The 21222-nt window shown below is 39.3% G+C and overlaps 1 protein-coding gene and 1 pseudogene across 2 annotated transcripts in view; both read left to right on the top strand.

The window, feature by feature from the left end:
• Window positions 1–2212, top strand: part of LOC110207533 (small ribosomal subunit protein uS17 pseudogene) — an 8823-nt pseudogene extending 6611 nt beyond the window's left edge.
• Window positions 2213–5115: 2903 nt separating this feature from the next.
• TACC1 (transforming acidic coiled-coil containing protein 1) overlaps window positions 5116–21222 on the top strand; it is a 178473-nt gene continuing 162366 nt past the window's right edge. For both annotated transcript variants that reach the window (XM_078149588.1, XM_078149589.1), the window contains exon 1: window positions 5116–5309. The gene's annotated coding sequence lies outside the window, so the exon portion shown is untranslated. The remainder of the gene's footprint in view (window positions 5310–21222) is intronic.

The raw sequence follows: 21222 nt of genomic DNA on the forward strand, positions 1-21222 counted from the left end.
TAACATAAATAAAGTGCTTTGCAAACTTTAAAGTGCTATAATAAACAGCTATTACAAGACTGGGGTCCATTTCCTGCCAATGGCAGAGTTTGCCAAGAAAATAACATATTCTGACCTTGGAAAATCACCCTTTCTATGAACACAGCACATTCAAAGGGGAATCCAGTTCATTCATCAGGCTTTAAGGTGGGCATGGAAATAGCAAAAGTGTTACAAGGAGATTGAAGGGGGAAAAAAATCCCTGATGTGAGAACCTAGAGCTCAGGTCTTAGTAGCTTGCACATACCTTCCAGTATGCAGGAGCTTCTGGGATTTATATGATTGATATCCAGGTCTACTTCCCATCACCTGATGACTGAATCCAGTGATTGATGAGCCAGAATTAACATGGACCTGGAAAATTCACCCAATTTTTCATATTTCAAATTTCAATCCAACACACTCCCCTGAACTCTTAGAGCAATATCTGAAATAATTCATCTCTTTCCTTGCAAGTAGGATTGAGAGATGAATACGAGGTATGAACATTGCAGGATCTTACCCAGAAGATAATCAGAAAATGATAATAATAACTAATAGCTAGATTTAAAGTTTGCAAAGCATTTTACATATATTATCTCATTTGAGCCCCAAAGCAATCCTGCAAGATAAGTACTATGTTTATCTTCATTTTACAGATGAGGCTGAGAGGCTATGTAACTTGTCCAGGGTCACACAGCTAGTAAATTACAGAGCTGGTATTTGAACTCACTTTATCTGATCATAAATCCAGTGCTTCGGTCCATACACTCTCTCTAATTAGGAATTAATTAATAATTAGGAAAGAAGACCTAAATGCCTTACCGAGGGTGAAGGTAGTGGGTAAGGAAGGACAGGGGATCATTGGATGGGGATATTGTCAACCCCTTGGACAGAGGTGATAGAAAAGCCAAGCGCTGTGATTTACTTTGGCACTTGTCAAAAAAAAACCCCAATAATGAGCAATTTGCAGCTGAGAGGAAGTGTACCACCCTTTTGGATATAGAAGAGAAATGAGGGAGGGATGGGAGGAGGCGAGGAGTAGGGTTTATAAAGATGAACAGTTGACTTCTCCCTCCAATAATTAGGAGCTTGCCTCTACCGTGAAATCTTGTGGTCATTTTTTTGGCTTTTGGATGACAATTTGGAGACAGGGGGACATTCAGGGTTCAGGAAGAACATGGAAATATTGTAGAGATCCCTAATAAGAGTTCTCTGATGAGGATATGTCACTGGATCTCCTCCAGATTGCCAACCCCCAGAAAGATGGCTAGAGGAGATCAAATTATGTCTGGGTCCATCCTGCCATTGGTTAGTGTTTCAGCATTCTCTGTCCCATTGGTGGGGAGGAGTCTTTCAGTTTTAAAGTCTAGAACGGTAAGCGCCTTCCTGAGACAGCTGGCTAATGGCTGTGTCTCTGAGATGCCACTTATTAGAAACTCCACTCCACCAACCTCAGGGGAAATTTGAGACCCCTACATGTAACCCTGCTGATCTTGAGAAGTTATTTCATTTCTATGGACCTCAGTTTCCTCATCTGGAAAATGAGAGGGTTGGATTAGATATCTCTACTGTCCTTTCCACTTCTAAATCCTATAATTATATCATTTTGTAATCAGGAATATTATCTGAACCTGACCGACCACATTCAGAAGAAATCTGCTCTGGAGGTGACAGGTTTAAAAGCCCTTAAAGGTTCTTTCTGTCTGTTCAAAAGGTAGAAGAGAGCAAAGTCTTATGGCAGACAGCGTATGCTTCCCAGAAGGAGCCAAACATTTTCTGGAACAAGAAATGGGGGGAATATAGCTGCTTGGGGACACAGCCAAAGAGAAGCTGCCCAGATGCTTCAAGAACATTAGGCTTGGCTTCAAGATACTCAAAGAGACCATCAAGGGTAACTATATTGACAAGAACAGTCCCTTCACTGGGAATGTCTCCATTTGAGGGAGGATCTTGTCTGGTATGGTGACCAAGATGACGATGAAGAGGACAACTGCCATTTGCTAGGACTACCTGCATTACATCCACAAAGACAACCAATTCAAGAAGTTCCACAAGTGCCTATCACTCTGCTTCCAAGATGTCCAGATTGGAGACACTGAGTTTTGCTGGCCCCTAAGCAGGACTCTGAAGTCCAATGTGCCGGAAGGTCACTGAGGCAGATGGGATCAAAACACAATTCTAGAAGTTCTGAACTGTAGCCAATGATTGGGTGGGTGATGGTGCGCATGGTGTCTGCCTGGACCTGACCAGCTACCCTGCCAATAAAGGTGTTCCCCATTCCCATCCCACCCCCCAAAAAATAAATAAGAGCATTTAGGAACTGGTTTTCAAGCTATCTTGAAGAGAATTTGGTGTTGAGAGATCCAGTGATATAGTGACTTTCCCCCCCATTAAAACAATCAGTCAGTCAATGAGCATTGAATAAGTGCTTACTATGCACTGGAAAGACAGAAAAACAAGCAAATAAATATTGTCCCTGCCTTCAAAGAGTTCACTTTCTAATTGGAGAGACAAACAAATAACTATGACTATACAAGATATATACAGAGTAAATGGTGAAGGGAGGTAATCTCCGAGGGCAGGCACTACTACTAGGGTATCTACTTGTTTATATAAGAGTTATCTGCTTGAATAGACAAAAATGGTTACAAGTGTCTGAAATGATAGGAAGGAGGGAGGTTTGTTTCCACAGGCAACACAATAACTAGGATGGATGATTTGAGCTTTGTCCAGGTTGGCAAAATTTACAAGGCACTGATCACACTTTAAATTTCTTCACCGATATAGAAACAACTGAGTAAGCATTGGGCTGGCAAGAATAATGAATTCAAATAGGAAATTACTAGATAGTGTATACTTCCTGTCTCAGGCTCCCCACTCTCCACCTCCTTGCTATACCCCAAGTGACCTTATTCCTTCCCTTCAACTAAATTTGTCTTCAAAAGTTGATTCACATGGGTTTTTCATGTTCTCGCCCAAGTTCCATGTTGTGAAACTTACCCAAGGAGTGAAAATGTTAGTTATGATTCTGCCCATAGGTGCAAGGTTTATGTTACCAGCATAGGCATGCATAGACCAGATTTGCCTCAAGGGCAGAGCCTAATGAAACACATCCTCAGATCATGCCACACCCAACCCACCTCTGGCTTCTGGTGAGGGGCTGTGGAGGAGAGAGAAGGGAAGAAGATCACCACAGATCAGCTACTAGACTGAGGATGGGGAGACAGCAGCAAAGACTGGTGCCCCACAACAAAGGTGCCAGTAACTATTATGGATTGGTGCACTTCTGAATAGGGAAAATAAAAAGTGTAGTAAAGTGATAACTGTCATGGAATAGATCCCTTGTTATGAAAAATGTGGCATAGTAGCCAAGAGTACATGTGACCTCATGAGGCTGATTTTGAGCTGAGCTTCTCCTGTTTTATGGCAGAACCCTTCCTTCTGCCTTGCATGGCCAAGTAGGGGCCACTATGTGAGACTCTGGGATATGAGAAGCACATATACAATGCAGTAGATAGAGCCTGGGAGTTCAAATCCTGCCTCAGACATTTATTAGCTGTATGACCCTGAACAAATCATTTGACTTGTTTGTCTAAGTTTTCTCAAATGTAAAATGAGGATAATAATAACACTCTCACTTTGTTTATTTTTATTTTGTTTATTTTTTTTTTTGCTAGGCAACTGGGGTTAAGTGACTTGCCCAGGGTCACACAGCTAGTACCTGTTGTGTGTCTGAGACTGTATTTGAACTCAAGTCCTCCTGACTTCAAGGCTGGAGCTCTATCCACTGCACCACCTAGTTGCCCCAAATAACCCACTCTCAGGGTTATTATAAGGATCAAATGAAATGTATTTGTAAAGAGCTGAGCACAGCACAAAGCACATAGTAGGTGCTTGAATGTTTCCTTTCTTCTTTCCTTCTTTCCTCCTTTCATTCCTCCCTCCCTCTCTGTCTCTCCCTTCCTTCCTTCTGTCCTTCTTTCTTTCCTTCCTTCCTCTGTAACCCTTAAAGCCACAGGTTGAAAGCCAACAGCCAAAAAAATGGAAAATATCATGGATAGTACTTTAACTGCTCCCAAGCTGTTCTTGCCCACAGCATTATCATCATAGTTAGAATATATATAGTGCTTCAAGGTTTGCAGAACTTAAAATAACACTTTCATTCGACCCTCACAGCAACCTTATCAGGTTTACCTTACCATTATTATCTCTATTTTATTGACAAGAAAACAAGCATACAGAGTTTGCCCAGGCTCATACAACTAGTAAATGTGTAAGGCAGCATTAGAACCCAGGTTTTCATGACTCCAAGTCCTGTACTCTACCCACTCAGACACTGAGCTGCCTCCTTTTTAGAAGTTTCTCCTGATGATTCAATATGGTGACAAATCATGGAAAACCACAATGTCAAGAGAATCAAAATGTCAGCTGTCCTCCTGACTCCGGGTCCAGCACTCTGCTCACTGTACCACCTGGCGCCCATGACATTAAAAGGACCAGAAGTGTCTCCTCTATGGTGGATTTATAAAAAGGCATGGATGAGAAGAGCTGTGAAGGACCACCATCTACTCCAGGGGAGAGATCATGGGTCCATCAAAGTAAGTTGTATCTTTCACCAGCAGTAAAATCCTTCCATGGGGGAAAAAAAAAAGAAGGAAATATAACAAAATAAACATGGTATGTTTTGTTTCTGTCATCACAGTTCAGGGGGAAAATTCATCAAAAATGTCCTAAGCACTAAATCGGCCAATAGATGGCTTTTAAAAAACTGAACTTTGTAACAGGAAAAATTCACTCTCAGTGAGTGAAAGCTCTTGAGCCAAGTTTACACAGAGGGAAAATTTTTATAGAATGTCAGGAATGAAGGGAGGGAAAAGCAGGGAAGGGGGGAAGTTGAATGAAGAAGTGGGGGGGGAGGTGTGAAGCATCAGAATCCAGATTGCTTTAAATGGCCAAGCCAAAGTTGATGAGAACTCAGGAACTGCCCCTCTGCAGAGAGGCCACTGAGCTCTCCCTTCCTGTCTGGCCTCTAGATGCACCAGCCAAATATTACAAAACATCCTTTTCCCTCTAGCCAAGAATTCAGCTCTGGAGACCAGCCCCTTCACTGTCACTCCCTATGCCTCTCACTCCCTACTCTTTCCTCTGGATACCTTCTCACGATCACTGGTCAGAGAATCTCCCTGCCTCACAAGGAGCAATGAATCTGGTGTAGCAGGTAGCACAAGCGGGAGAGACAACCACCCTCCACACACCCCCTACACTCCGGGAAAGCTGCAATCTCTGAGGTAGGAAACCAATTGGAGAGCAGAACTGGGAAATTCTTGCTGGCACTGACTTTCCGAGAACCAACAATACACTAGGCTGACACTGTGTCACTAGAAGCCTTTTAAACATTGGGTGTGGGTGTGTTCACTGATAAGGGAGGGTGCAGGGAGTGGGATAGAATCTGGGTTGTGCTAAAATTTAGTCTAGGATTCTTTTTTTCTCTTTTTAATTTTTCTTCTTTCAATTTAACTCTAATGCTCCAGTCCCTGGGAGTGCAAGTTTTGTTTAGGAATTGGTGTGGGAAATGTTTACTGAAGAATTCTGGGAAACAGATGTTGTCAAGGAGAAGGGGATTTTCTGATTGCCTGAAATGTCAAGTGGCATTTGTAAATACTGTAAACTCTGTTTATATCAGGGGAAAGGAACTAGGGTGGTGTAGTGGAGCCAGAGCACCAGGCTAGGATTGAGAAAACCTGAGTTTGAGTAGCAGTGATGACATTAACCAAGTTCATAAAGGTGGGCAATACAGTTGTCCTTTTTGGAGCCTCAGTGGTCTCATCTGTGAAATGGAAGACACAACTGTGTGCAATGGAGAATTAGAGGACCTGGAAGATAGGAGAAGTGTGTCCCAATCTTGGTTCTATGTAACCTTTTTGAAATCATTCCTCCCTTCTGGGTTTCTATTTCTCCATCCAGACAATGTGAAGTTTGGACTAAATGTTCCCTTCTAGCTCTAATCGTCTAACAACAACCTCTGAAATGACCAAGAAGAAAGGAGCTGGGAAAAGGTCCTTATGATCTGAGGAACCCCACCAGTCTGAAAGGGAACTGATTAGTCATTGGTACATCACCAACATACAGCTGAAACAATAGTAAAAACATTTTACATCTATTTTATCTCATGAAAACTCCTCACAAAAACTCTGTGATATACATGCAATTACTTTTCTCATTTTACAAAGAGGAAACTGAGGCTCAGAATGTAAGTGACTTGCCCAGGGTCCCCCAGCTAGTAAGCGTCTCTGGCAGGATTCAAACCCAGGTTTTCCCGATTCAAGGCCAGAATTCTATCCACTACCTATTTCATATATGACTATGCTACTTACTCAGCATCACTGGAATGGGAGCTTTATATGTTTCTCCCTATACCCAACAGTGCTAGTCTGTGTGGTAGCAAACATCTTGGGATCACTAAAAGTGTTTTCTACAATATTTTCTATTCTTTTGGATGTTAGCCTTCAACCCACTCATAGGCATGGTGCAAGGGTTAGAGTAATATGGTAATTTAGTAACTAGACACACTTCATTCCCCTCTTGGCCACAGCACCAGACAGAGAGAGCAGCTCTGCTATAAACTATAATGGAGAGAAAGCTAGTCCCAAAGTCAGGAAGAGCTGGCTTTAAGTCTTGCCTCTGACGTACAGTCAAGTCATCTAACCTCTCACGGCACCGAGCAATTCTTTAAAACTATAACTTGCTGCACTGGTACAAATTTCCTCACCATTTCTCAACACTAGTGAAATAAGAAATCTAGACAGGGAGGTGAGGGAGAGAGAAGACAAAGATATATCTGTACTGAGCCAGTGCTTCTTCCAATCAAGGACTTGCATTGCTGAGACAGCTGGCTGGCGTGAAGGATGCCATCTGTGAGCATGGGAAAGGGCAAGACAAATTGACCCACAGCAAGACTGATGTTGCGGCCTTAGCTTCATCAGCCCTGGACTTCAAACAACTGAATGGGCTTGCTTTATAACACAAACACTCCCACCAGAATGAGGTGGAGATTAGCAGGGCCCCTGTACAAAGGTGAATTTAGGCAGATTCCTGAAGTGTTCCACACTGCGGCATCCCATTTCTCTGAACTCCTACAGTACTTTGTATTTGCATCACTCGTAGGATCATAGGACTTAGAGCTGGAAGAGACTTTTAGAGATCAGCTAGTCAAAACACCCTCATTTTACAATAAGAAAAAATGAGGTCTAGAAAAAGGAAATGACTTGTCCAAGGTCACATGGCTGATAAATAGCAGAATCAGGATCACAGAACCATAGGTTTAGAGCAAGAAGGGACTTCGGATATCATCTAACTCCCTCATTTGTAGATGAGGACACCAAAGTCCAGAAAGATTGTGATTTGTTCAAGATTTGGAACTCGAAATTTTAAAAAACATGTAATATCCATGTAATTGGGGAAAAAATAAAATATTATTCATATTTTAACAAAAAAGATCACAGGCAGGAAATAGTAGAATCAAGATTCAAACCCAGGTCCTTTAATTTTAAATTCAGAGTTTTCCCCATTGTTCCATATTGCTTCTCTCATTTGGCATTTAATCTAGCATTACTGGCATCAATGACTGTGGTAGAATGAAAAGGGAGATGAATCTGGAACTATGAGGATTGGGTTTGAGTTGTGGACTTCACACAGCTTCTTAGCTGCGTGATCTCAAGTGAGTCTGTGAGCCTCAGTTCCTTTATCTCTAAAATGTGGATTATATTACTTGTACTGAATACTTCATTGGAGCTGAGGCTTGAGCATTGAGCTGAGGCTATATGGTGGAAAAAAGAATAAAAAAAACACATAAATGAATAGTTTTGCTATATATTACTAACAAAACCCAGGGGGAGCAGATAGAGAAACTCCATTCAAAATAACTACAAAATGCATAAAATATTTGGGTGTTAACCCACTAAGACACACGTTATATGTATATAAATGCACCTATAAAACACTTTATAAAAATAGAGGAAGATCTAAACAATTTCGAAAGACATCCAATGTCCATGCCTCTGCTGTACCAATACAATAAAAATGATGATACTACATGAATTAATTTATAGATTTAGTGCTACCAAGAAGTTGTTTTATAAAATTAGGCAAAATAATAACAAAAATTCATTTAAAGGAACAAGAAGTCTAGGATATTCAGGGAAATAATGAAAAGCAATAGTAATGAAATTGGAATAGCAGGACCAGATTTACCTTCCTACTTGTTTGAAAATAGAAACTCAGAGGGCACAGCTAGGTGGCTCAAGGGACAGGGCATGGGCCCCGGAGTCAGGAGGACCTGATTTCAAATCCGACCTCAGACACTTGATACTTACTAGCTGTGTGACCCTGGGCAAGTCACTTAACCCCATTGCCTAGCCAAAAAAGAAAAAAGGAAAATAGAAACACAGATCAATGGAACAGAGTGGGGAGAAAAGAGCATGAACTAGAAGCAATCACAATATTTCATTGCTTGATAAACCCAAGGAAGCAAACTACTAGAGGAAGGAATCCCAATTCAGCAAGTACACCTGGGAAAACTGGAAAGCAGTTTGGTAGAAATTACGTCTAACCCCACATTTTGCACTCTATGCCACAATAAACTCTAAATGGACAAATGACCTAAATACAAAAGATCACATTATATAAAAAGTTGGAGGAGAAGAGAAAGAGGTACCTTTCTGATCTCTGGTTAGGGGGAGGATTCTTTTTTTTTCTTCAATTTTTTAATGTTTTATTTAAAGTTTTGAGTTCCAAATTTTATCTCCCCCTTTCTTCCTCTCTTCCCCCTTGCTGAGACTGTAAACAATCAGGTATAGATTATACATGTGCAATTACAAAAAACATTTCCATATTAGTCATTTTGTATGAGAAAACTTGAAAAAAAGAAAACATGAAAGTTAAAAACAGAATGCTTCAGTCTGTATTCAAATAATATCAGTTCTTTCTCTGGAGGTGGACAGTATGCTTCATCATCAGTCCTTTGGGATTAATTGTCTTGGATCACTGTATTGCTGAGAATAGCTAAGTCATTCACAATTCTTCATCAAAAAATATTGCTGTTACTGTGTATAGTGTTCTCCTGGTTCTGTTCACTTCACCATACATCAGTTCATGTAAGTCTTTCCAGGTTTTTCTGAAATCATCCCGCTTGTCATTTCTTATAGCACGATAATATTCCATTACAATCATATACCACAACTTGTTCAGCTATTCTCCAATTAACGGACATGCCCTCCGATTTCCAATTCTTAGCCACCACAAAAAAGGCTGCTATAAATATTTTTGTACAAATAGGTCTTTTTCCCCTTTTTTTTTAAAATGTCTTTGGGATATAAATCTAGCAGTGGTATTGCTGGCTCAAAAGGTATGCACAGTTTTATTGCCCTTTGGGCATAGTTCACAAATTGCTCTCCAGAATGACTGGATTAGTTCACAACTCCACCAACAGTGCATTAGTGTCCCAGTTTTCCCACACCCCCTCCAACATCGAACATTTCCTTTTTGTCACACTGGCCAATCTGATAGGTATGAAGTGATACCTCAGAGTTGTTTTAATTTGCATTTCTCTAATCAATAGTGATTTAGAGCATTTTTTCATATAACTTTAGATAGCTTCAATATCCTTTGACCATTTATCAACTGAGGGATGACTTGTATTTTTATAAATTTAACTCAGACCTTTATATATTTAAGAAATGAGGCCTTTATCAGAGATAATTGTTGCAATATTTTTTCAGATTTTCTGCTTTCCTTATAATTTTGGTTGCAATGGTTTTGTTTGTGCAAAAAAGGTTTCAATTTTATATAATCAAACTTGCTTCTCTATAGCTTCTTTGGTCCTAAATTCTTCTCTTTTCTTTAATCTAGGGGGAGGGTTCTCAACCAAGCAAGGGAGAGAAGTGATCATAAAAGGCAAGACTGGGACTGTTTCACTTTTGTCTGTGCCTTCAATGCTTAATACAATGCCAGATGCTTAGTAGGTGCTTAATACACGCTTGTGGGTTGACAAAATAGATCATTTCAACTGCATAAAACGAAAGATTTTATGCATGCAAAGAAGAGATAGAACTGCACGCTTAGGGTAGATGGAATAGCACTTTGCATAGTGCCTGGCATGTAGTAGATGCTTAATAAACGATTAGTATTGATTAGTTGATTGATAACTATCATTGAGGAGAAGGCAGACTTACTCAGCTTTTATATTACTTCTGTTTTCTCTCCCTAGGAAAATAATCTCTGCATTGAAAAGTCCAGAACAAAAATGGCTAATAGGAAGTTGGAAACTAAGATATATTAGGAGATAATGACAGCACTTAGCTGCTCATGATAATGATAATGATAATAGCTCAATTTTATAAGGCTAAGTTTGCAAAAATTTTTGTATTCATTATCTCTTTTGATGAGTTTAAGTCACCTGGCCAGAACTGGTGGGTTTGACTACTGAGTCACTAAAAGTAATTTTTGAGGAAATATGGAGAAAGGGGGAGATGCTTCCAGGTTCAAGAATATTTGTTTTTAAACTCAAAAGCATATGGAAGTGATTGTTGATAAATCAAAAGAAAGCAATAAAAAAAGTTTTGGCAAAAAAAAAAGAATAAATATTTGTCCCCATTTACAAAAGAAGAGAATAAAATATAGAGTCTGTCAGCTGTGAGCCAGTGAGTTCCTTAAATTCCTGATGAAATTCTAGAATTAAAGGGATAGTGAGTCACCTTCTAAAAAAACAAATAATGATCAAAAAGGGCCACTGCAAAGTGGGAAAAAAAGAGAAAGGAGAAAAGAAAAGAAGGAAGAAAAGGAGAGGGGAAAGAAGCAAAGGAGAAAATAAGGGAATACGGAAGGAAATAGCTGGCAAGACTTAGCAAGAAGAGTTCAGGAAAGACTAACTTCTTTTCCTTTCCTGACAATGTTACTAGACCACTAGATAAAGGTAATGGGGCAGATATATTTTACCCAGATCTTATCAAAGCATTGTGTAAAGTCTCCCATGCTATTCTTATGGACGTGATGAAGCAATGTGGGCTAGGTGACAGTAAAGTTAGGTGTATATAGAATTGGTTAAATGATTAGACCCAAAGAGTAGCTACTAATGATTCCCATGTAAACTTTGATAGAAGTCTCCGGTGGAAGGTTCCAGGAAATATATTTTTGTCTCTGTTCTAGTTAATATTTTTGTTGGTGACTTGTAAAAGTTTTTATGGTATGTTTATAAAATTTTCAGATGACATAAAGTTAGGAGATGTGCCTAAGGCATAGGATGACAGAATCAGTATTTTAAATATCTTAACACACGCACCCCAAAGGCTACTTCCCCAATTCACAGCCACACTTGCAGATTGGGTCCACAGAGGAGCAGCTGTTGTCTCAGGTTTTAGGGGTAACCCTGCGGGTGGCACCATGGATAGAGCACTGGACTTGGAATCAGGAAGACTCATCTTCATTAGTTCAAAACTAATCTCAATCACTTACTAGCTGTGTGACCCTGCACACTTAATCTTGTTTGCCCCAGTTTTCTCATCTGTCCAATGAGCTGGAGAAGGAAATGGCAAACCACTCTAGTATCTTTGCCAGGATAGAGTCATGAAGAGTTGGACACGACTGAACAACAATTGTGGGTCACTACTTCTACCACTGTATCTAATAAGCCGGCGTTGGTATGCTTCCCATTAACCAACAGCTAGGAGACTTAATTATTCTTTACCAAAGGCATTTATTAAGATAGCATAGTAAGAAAAGTTGGTACAAAATTATTCCCCCTACCCCCAAAAAATAACCCCAAACTTTATGTCTCCAATAAATATACACAGAATTTATGAGAAGAGCTGTTGTTGTTTGCGTTTCATTCTTGAAGAGGACCATGGCACCAGGAAGGTGATTCACTTGCAAGTGAATTGGATTTAAGTGAGGGAAGGCTTTGCAAAATCACCAGCCTCACTTTCTCCTCCACAGCCATCTGGGTCCAGTGGCCAGATATAGATCTGGATGACTGGAGATGGCCCCAGATGCAGTGGGAGCATGAGAAGAGTAGACTTAAACAAAATACAATGATAGTACTATGGCAAACACGTAGACATGTGACAAAGGGTAACTCACAACCCGTGTAATGCACAGTCTAGAAGTCCTTTCTCTCTTTGTAAAGTCCTCTTGCAGCTCCCCTTGGGCATAGTATCTGTGCTAGGTGGGCCATTCAGCTGGGACCCTGGAGGCAGTCCCTTTCTTGAGCCCATCACCAGCTCTCTTCTCTACTTCTAAGGGTCATACTTCTTGAAACTGCCAACTATATTGGATTACTATCTTTCTGTATCCATGTCTATCCTCTCATGGATGTTTCTACTCCTGGCTAAATGCTTTCTCTCCTACTGGTCCAGTACCTCCTATGAAATGGTCTATGGGCATCAGGGGGAGTTTCAAATGGTGAAACCTAGGCTCAGAGAAATTAGATGGCTGTCCCATAAAAATAAAGCTAGCATGGAGAGCTCTGTAGATTGCTCTGTTCAACCTCATATTTAACCTAAGCATCTGACCTGTTGACCTTCTCCTATGCCATCACAGGCTTTGATCTACTCTCAGAGTGGCCCATCTCAAAGTGATAATGCCCTCGGCTTTGACAAAACTGTCCTCAAGTAGTGGGCTAAGAAAGGGGGAAAGGGACAAATGAATACCTAAGTTACTGTCTGGTGCATTAGCACAAAGGGGAAAGCAGTGCACATAGGCAAAAGGCAAAAAGAGGGGTCATTTTTAGCCCAACATCTTTGCAAACACCCAGGGCTATGTTCAACTAAGATATGTAGAGGTATCAAGCAATACAGGCGGTGCAGGTGTATGCAGGCCCTCATGGAACAGTGAAAGCCAACTGTGAATGAAGAAGAAGGAAATGGGTAGGGTTTTGGGTTCACAGGATCACAGAATTTAGAGTGAAATGAGACCTTGGACATCATCTTCTTCAACCCTCTGATTTATACAGCAAGAAACTTAGGCCGCAGAAAGGCAGTGACTTGCCAATATCACTCAGGTAGCAAGTGACAGAATGAGGATTCAAAGCCACATCTTCCAATTCTAAATCCAGCAGTGGCTTAGTGGCCCTAGGGTCTGCCTTTCTCTCTTTGTGTCATGGGTTCTACAGGTGTGGCTACCCTCAAGAGAAGATGGCCGAGAGTAGGCAGTGTCTGTGTTTCCCATTAGGTGTCTTGTCTGTCTGAGGCTGTGGGTTGTGTTGGTACCCTGCCCCAGAGTCCCAGAACAGGCAGCATTGTTTCAGAGGAGTCAAAAATGATCTTTTGGGTTCAGCATTTGCAACACGCTTGTCAAAGACGCGTCTTCCAGCTAAGGCACGCAACTGGGCTATACACTAGACAAGCAGCATGGGGTCTTGGAAGGAATGCTAGACTTCAAGTCGGGCAGATGTGGTTTTAAATTCTGCCTCCAACTGACAAACATATTAGCTACGTGACCATGGGAAAATCATACAAGCTCTCTATGCTACAGTTTCTTCAGTTTACAGATGTAAAGTATGGAGTGGGAAGGTGGGGGTAGAGGCTAATATCTGTAGTATCTACCTCATAAGACTATCTTGAGGACCAAATGAACTAAAATGTATACAGAGCTTGGCAAACTTTAAAGCCCTACATAAACATTAGCTATTTTTATTATTACAATGTAACACAGCACTGGGCACAGAATAGGTGCTTAATAAACACCTTTTGATTGACTAATTACTTAACCTGAGCCTCAGTTTTCTCATCTACAAAATGGGGTTGATAATATTTGCTTTATCAACTTGGGCAACTAGGTGGCTTCCTGGAATCAGAAAAACCTGAGTTCAAATCCAGCCTCAAACACTTACTAGTTGTGTGATCCTGGGCAAATCATTTAACCCCTACTTGCCTCAGTTTCTCATCTATGAAACAGGAATAATAATAGCACCTACCTCCCAGGATTGTTGTAAGGCTCAAATATTTATAAATATAAGTGGTTATATTATAATATATAACTATAATATATAAATGTATGATAAATATGATATAATAATAGGCATAATATTTATAAAGCACTTTGAAAATCTTCAAGTGATATATAAATACTGCTAGTAGTAACAATACCAACTTTACAAAGTTTCTATGGAAAAAAGTACTTTGTAAACTTCAAAGTGCAATAGAAATGTGAGGTATCACTGTCATTATCTGAATTACTCCAACCCAGTAGGGACTCAGCATGACCTATATGCCAGTAAACAGAGACCCCTGTGAGTTGGGGGTAGAGTCAATATATCCCATGTCTGAACAAGCCCTTCCTGAATCTGTCTTTAATATTAAACTGCATGTTAAACAAGATCCCCTAAAATAATTATAGCTATATTCTATGAGTACCCATGTTTGTTAGCGACAAAAAGAAATCTTTATATAATTGTAATTGCTCCCACATTTGGCTAACAGATCACCCTGGAGATGGGTGGGGAAGAAATGAACAATAGAAACTGGAGAGTTCCAAGGACAGAAGCCAAAACCTTTTTGGAAAACAATGAGAATTTAATTCAATGCAATAAAAAATTGAATAAAGGCCTGTCTTGAAGATGCCCATCAGTTTTAAAGGATCAATTACAAAGCTTTGGGGCAAACACTAAAGAATGCATCATCACCACTTGGATCCCCAATGGAATGGACTTTCTGATCAAGCAGTACAAGACCTAACCGTGGACCACACAAGACACGGAGGGAAATTCGCACTTGCCATGTGAGCTTCTGATTGGCTACCCTGTATATAGCTCTTTTAAAGCTATATACAGCAGCGGATAGAGTCCTGGACAGGTTAGGTCAGGAAGAGCTGGGCTCAAATCTTTCCTCAGACACTTATGACTCTGGGTGAGTCATTTAACTTCTCTCATCCTCAGTTTCCTCAACTGTAAAATTAAATATGACTCCTCTTTTGGCCTTTTGCCTATGTGCACTACTTTCCCTTTTGTGCTAAGGATGCACAAGAGAGTAACTTAGGTACTCTTTCGGCCCTTTCCCCCTTTCTTATCCCACTATTTGAGGACGGTTTCCTCAAGGCCAAGGGCATTATCACTCTGAGATGGACCACTCTGAGATAATCTACCTCCCAGGGTTGTTGTGAAGACCAAATGAGATAATATTAGTAAAATGCTTTGAAAACCTTAAAGTATTATATAAATGCTAGTGATTCCCCCTTCTATCCCTCCTCCCATTTTCATATAAAATACAAGGAAAGGAAAGGAAAGGAAAGCAGAAAGTGAAAACAAAGCAACTACGAATGAGCTCCTGTCAGTTTCTCAGAACCTATTCACCATTCACTTATTCAATCTCTGTCGCACACTTCCCTATAACTCTGCAGAGGTCGGGTTGTTCTGACCAGGATACATCAGCCCTGAAAGCAGCACAGAGCACTGTACTTGGAAACACAAGGACAAAAGTGAAAGTCCCTAGTCTCCAAAGAGCTTACATACTATGGCATGACAAATGTGTCAAATCTTTGAAAGCTCCTACCTTCATCCTTCTAGGTTTTGTAGATTCATGAGTGTAGGCATTCCTTCCATCTATACAGATTACTGCCTCTCCATATCTTAGTAGTTGGTCTTTGAGAGTTGCAATGGTCAAAAAAATTCATCACCCTTTGGCCTAGCTAGAGAACTTCTCTAAATTTCTCTGAACTTAGTGAGGCTGGTCCTCAGAATAGAGATTCCTAGGACCCAAGCTCTAAGATGGTGAAATTTTCCAATTACAACTCAAGTATAATCCAGACACAGGACTAATGCAACAGACTAGGGCTTAGGGAGCTGATGCAGCTAGATGTTTGGAGATCCCCATTCTTAATGTGTTCCTGATGGTATGATTGAATCAGAAGCAATGGAACACTCATGCTGCTACAGTTATTAATCTGCCATAACCATGGGACTGATAGCAGGATGTCCCCTCAGGTAGAGGAGCACCTACCCATAGTGCTCACAGCAGACTCTGTAAGAACCACCTGATGAATTCTCCTCCTTTCCTCCCCCTCCTCTGTCTCCAGAATCAATGGCAACTATACCCATATTATGGCAAGCACATGGGCTGTCCTCAATGAGCCTGAGACTGGGCCTCAAGTCTCTGGCTTCCTTTTTTTAAAAATTAATTTATTTTGATTTATAACAATTACTTCCATAAGCTTTTGAGTTTTAAATTTTTCTCCCTCTCCCTCCCCACCTCCCTCCCTAAGACAGTACACAATCTGATATAGGCTATACATATACATTCCTATTAGACATATTTTCACATTAGTGATGTTATAAGAATTAGAACCAATAGGAGGACCACCAGAAAGAGGAAACAAAACTCAACAGAAGAAAAAAAATAGCAAATAGTATGCTTCCATCTCCATTCAAACTCCATAGTTCTTTCTTTGGATGTGGATAGTATTTTCCATCACGAGGCCTTTGGAGATGTCTTAGATCCTTGTATTGCTAAGAAGGATTAAATCTTTCAATATTAGTCATCATACAACTTGGCTGTTACTATGTACAATGTTCTCCTGGTTCTGCTCACTTCACTCAGCATCAGACCATACAAGTCTTTCCAGGTTTTTCTGAAGTCTGCCTATTCATCATTTCTTATAGAACAATAGTATTCCATTACATTCATATACCACAACTATGACAAGTAATGGGTTGGAGGAGAACAGGTACATTATTACACTCTGGATGAAACTGTGAACTTGGACAATTATTCTGTAGAGCCATCACTGAATTTTAATACATTTTGACCCAGAAATAAACTACTAGACCTATAGTCTAAAAAGATCAAAGAAAGAGAGAAAGGCCCTATAATTACAAAAATATTTATAGAAGCTCTTTTTGTAGTGGCAAAGACCTGGGAACTAAGAAGATGACCATGTGTTGGGGAATGGCTGAACAAATGATTGTATGTAAGTGTAATGGAATATTTTTGTACCATAAGAAATTAGGAAAGGAACAGTTTCAGAGAAACTGAGGAAGAAATGATGAGAATGATGAGAATGAGAACATCATCTTTATTTCTGAATATGTTCCTCCCCCTCCCATCCCCCAGTAACTTGTCTTTTGTAATGAAGATTTTTTTAAGTTGGGAAAAATTTTGCAAAGCCAGCCAATACATAAACTAAGTCTGGCAGTGTATGCAATATTCAGCACGCATAGATACCCAGGACTGCAAAGAAGGGAGGGAGGTACATTTTCTCAACTCTTTTCCAGGGCCAGCTCCTTGGTCATTGCAATTATACAGTTATTATTTTATTACTTTTGTTGGTTGTTGACATTTTCATTGCCATGGTCATTGTGTAAAGTGCGTTTTTAAAAGAATTTACACACTTTACAATAAAGCATGCCTCTTCAAATTATGAGGGATAAATTCTCTTTCATTTCCCACGAACAAATAGTACAAAAGAAGACTGGGGATTTGAACCATCAAATCATAGACTTTTCTAGTTGGAAGGGCCCTGAGAGATCACATAGTCCGGCTAATACCTGAGCACGAATCCCTTCTGACAAACATACTCCATCTTTTGCTTGAGGACTTTGAGTAGTGGTCTCAGAGCAGAGAGGTCTAATCAGTAGGCAATTGCTCCTTAGATTGAGCTAAGGTGGGCTTCCTCATTATTTTCACCCAATGGTCCTCATTCTGTCCTCTGGGGCCAAGCAGAACAAGTCAAGGCAGTGTGACATAATTTGGATTTAGAGTCAGAGGTCTCAGGTTTGACCAATGCAGCTTTGACATGGTCTCCTGCACCCTCACTGTCCTGGGTGCCCTCCTCTGGACATACTGCAGTATGAAGTGATCCATCCTAACGTGCTGCCCCAGACTGTTGCAGTACTCCAGATAGGTTCTGGCCAGGGTAGAGGAGAGTGAGACTTTCGGGGAGGCAGATCTTGAGGAATCAGTGAAAAAACAGATCTGGAGTCAGACGGTCTGGTTTGGCCACTTAATGCGTGACCTTGGACAAGTCACTTAACCACTTCAGGCCTCAGTTTCCTCATCTGTAAAATAAGCTCCCTTCCATGTCCAAATCTATGACCCTTTAACACCTTTCATTGCAGATGCTATATGTGCTTCTCTTAATGTAGCCTAAATTAATTTTTTTTATTTTTTGGCTACAATATCACATTCACTGCTAACTCATTTAAGGCTAAATAAACTTTAGGGTGGCCTAAAGCATACCTCTGTCCTAGGGCCACCAAAATATCATTCACTTCTTTCCCCTGGACTGAGAATTTTCTTTTTTTATATAAAAGAAAGATCAAATTCTTAAGAGCAAATGATCCTATTTTGATATATCTTTTAAACCAGAAACAATTTTTTGGAATATGGATTTCCTCAAGTACCTTTTCAACCTTACACTCAAGAAAATGTGGTGCCTGTATATCCCATCAGAGAATTTAAAGATGGAAAATGACTTAGAGGTTATCTCATTCAACTTCTATGTTTTACAAAAGGAGAAACTGAGGCTCAGAAAACAGAAGTGATTTGGCTATGGTCATACAAGTGGAATTCAAATTCAAGCCCTCTGACCACAAATTTGTGGTGTGCTGGAGCCACCTCAGGACCAGGAAAGCCAGTTGTTAAATGTTCAGTGTGAGCATTAACACCTCTGTAATCAGCAAAGCTACAAATTAGGACTTGATTTATTGTTTTGCTGATTTTCTAGACAAGAAAGTGATGGAGAAAAATGTTAATCATGCAGATTAAACTTAAACTGCACACAATATTTTGGGGTCAGGGGAAGAGCTGGTTGTTAAACATTCACCAGCAGCCTTGCTCCAAATCCACTGCCCTTTCCAACACATCAGGGTGAGGCCTAGGCATAACTACCAAGCACTGGGACTTGTTTTTCATTAGCCCCAAGCCTTGCCCTTCTTTGCCCTTGTGTCCCTTGACAGAACCTGCCAGAAAAATTCTCTATTTTTTACAACTGAATGTTTTATTCAAAACTTAACACGGACATACCAAAATTTATGGGATGTAGCCAAAGTAGTGCTGAGGGGAAAATGTCTATCCCTACATGCTTACATCAATAAAATAGAGATCGAGCAGATCAATGAATTGGGCATGCAACTATAAATAACTAGAAAAAGAACAAAGCCCCAGTTAAACAGCAAATTTGAAATCCTGAAAATCAAAGGAGAAGTTAATACAATTGAAAGGAAGAAAATCATTGAACTAATAAATAAAGCGAAGAGCTTGTTTTATGAAAAAACAAAATAGATAAAACATTGGTTAACTTGATTTTTAAGAAGAAAACTAAATTACCAGTATCAAAAATAAAAGCTGTTATTCACCACCAATGAAAAGGAAACTAAAGTAATTATTAGCAGCTATTTTGCCCAATTATATGCCAATAAATCTATCAATCTAAATGAAATGGAAGAATATTTACAAAAATATAAATTGCCCAGATTAATAGAATAAGAAACAGAATATTTAAATAATCCTATTTTAGAAAAAGAAACAAGCCACAAATGAGCTCACTAAGAAAAAATCCCCAGGACCAGATAGATTCGCAAGTGAATTCTACCAAACATTTAAAAAACGATTAATTCCAAATACTATATAAACTATTTGGGGAAATGGGCAAAGGAGTGCTACCAAATTCCTCTTGCAACACAAATATGGTGTTGATACCTAAATCAGAAAGAGCAAAAAGAGAGTAAGAAAACTGTAAACTAGTTACCCTAATGAATATTGATGCAAAACTTTTAAATAAAATCCTAGCAAGGAGATTATAGGAATATATCACAAAGATCATATGCTACGATCACGTGAGATTTATACCAAGTATTTCAATATTGGGAAAACTATCAGCATGCTTGACCATATCAATGACAAAAACAACAAAAATCATATGATTACCCCAACAGATGCAAAAAAGAGCTTTTGACAAAATACAATACTCATAGTTATTTTTAAAAAACCACTAGAAAGCATAAGTAAAGAGGAATTTTCCTTAAAGTGATAAATAGTATCTTTTTAAAACCATCAGTAAGCATTATGTATGATGGGGATAATCTAGAAGCCTTCCTAATAAGATTAGGGGTGAAGCAAGGATGCCCATTGTCACCACTACAATTTAATATTGTACTAGAAATGCTAGCCATAGCAATAAGAGAAGAAAAGGGGAATTAGAATAGACAATAAGGTAATAAAACTACCATTCTTTGCAGATGATATGATGACATAGCTACAGAATCAACTAAAAAACTAGTTGAAATAATTAGCAACTTTATCAAAGTTGCAGGATACCCACATAAATGATCATCATTTCTATATATTACCAACAAAGTCCAGCAGGAAAAGAAAGAAAGAGAAATTCCATTTGAAATAACTGCAGACAATATAAAATACTTAGGAGTCTACCTGCCAAGGCAAACTTAGGAACTCTATGAATGCAATTATAAAACACTTTTTATGCAAATAGAATCAGATCTAAGCAACTGAAGAAACATTAATTGAGCCAATATAATAAAAATGACAATTCTGTCTTAATTTACTTATTCAATGCCATACCAATGAAACTACCAAAAATAAGTATTTTATAGAGCTACTTTATAGAAAAAATAATAACAAAATTCATCTGGAAGAACAAAAGGTGAAGAATATCAAGGGAATCAATGAAAAGAAAATGTGAAGGAAGGTGGTCTAGCAGTACCATATCTCAAAATGTATTTTAAAGTGATAGTCATCAAAACAATCTGGTACTAAGAAATAGAGTACTGAATCAGTGGTATAGATTAGGTACGCAATACACAGTAGTAAATAACCATAGTAATCTAGTTTTGATAAACACAGAGATCCAAGCTTTTGGGACAAAAACTCATTTTTTGACAAAAATTGTTGGGAAAACTGGAAATCAGTTAGGCAGAAACTAAGTATAGACCAACATCTCATACTGTACAACAAGATAAATTCAAAAAAGGTATATGATTTAAACACAAAAGGTAATCTCATAAGCAAATTAGGGGAACATAGTATATTTTACCTGTCAGATCTATAGATAAGGGAAGAATATATGACCAAACAAGAGATAGAGAGCATTATGGGATACATAATGGATACAACTAGGCAACTAGGTGGCACAGTGGCCTTGGAGTCAGGAAGACCTGAGTTCAAATGCGGTCTCAAACACATAACACTCACTAGCTGT

This window comes from Phascolarctos cinereus, unplaced genomic scaffold (genome assembly GCF_003287225.1).
Source record: "Phascolarctos cinereus isolate Bilbo 61053 unplaced genomic scaffold, phaCin_HiC Scaffold_2;HRSCAF=192, whole genome shotgun sequence".
NCBI lineage: Eukaryota > Metazoa > Chordata > Mammalia > Diprotodontia > Phascolarctidae > Phascolarctos > Phascolarctos cinereus.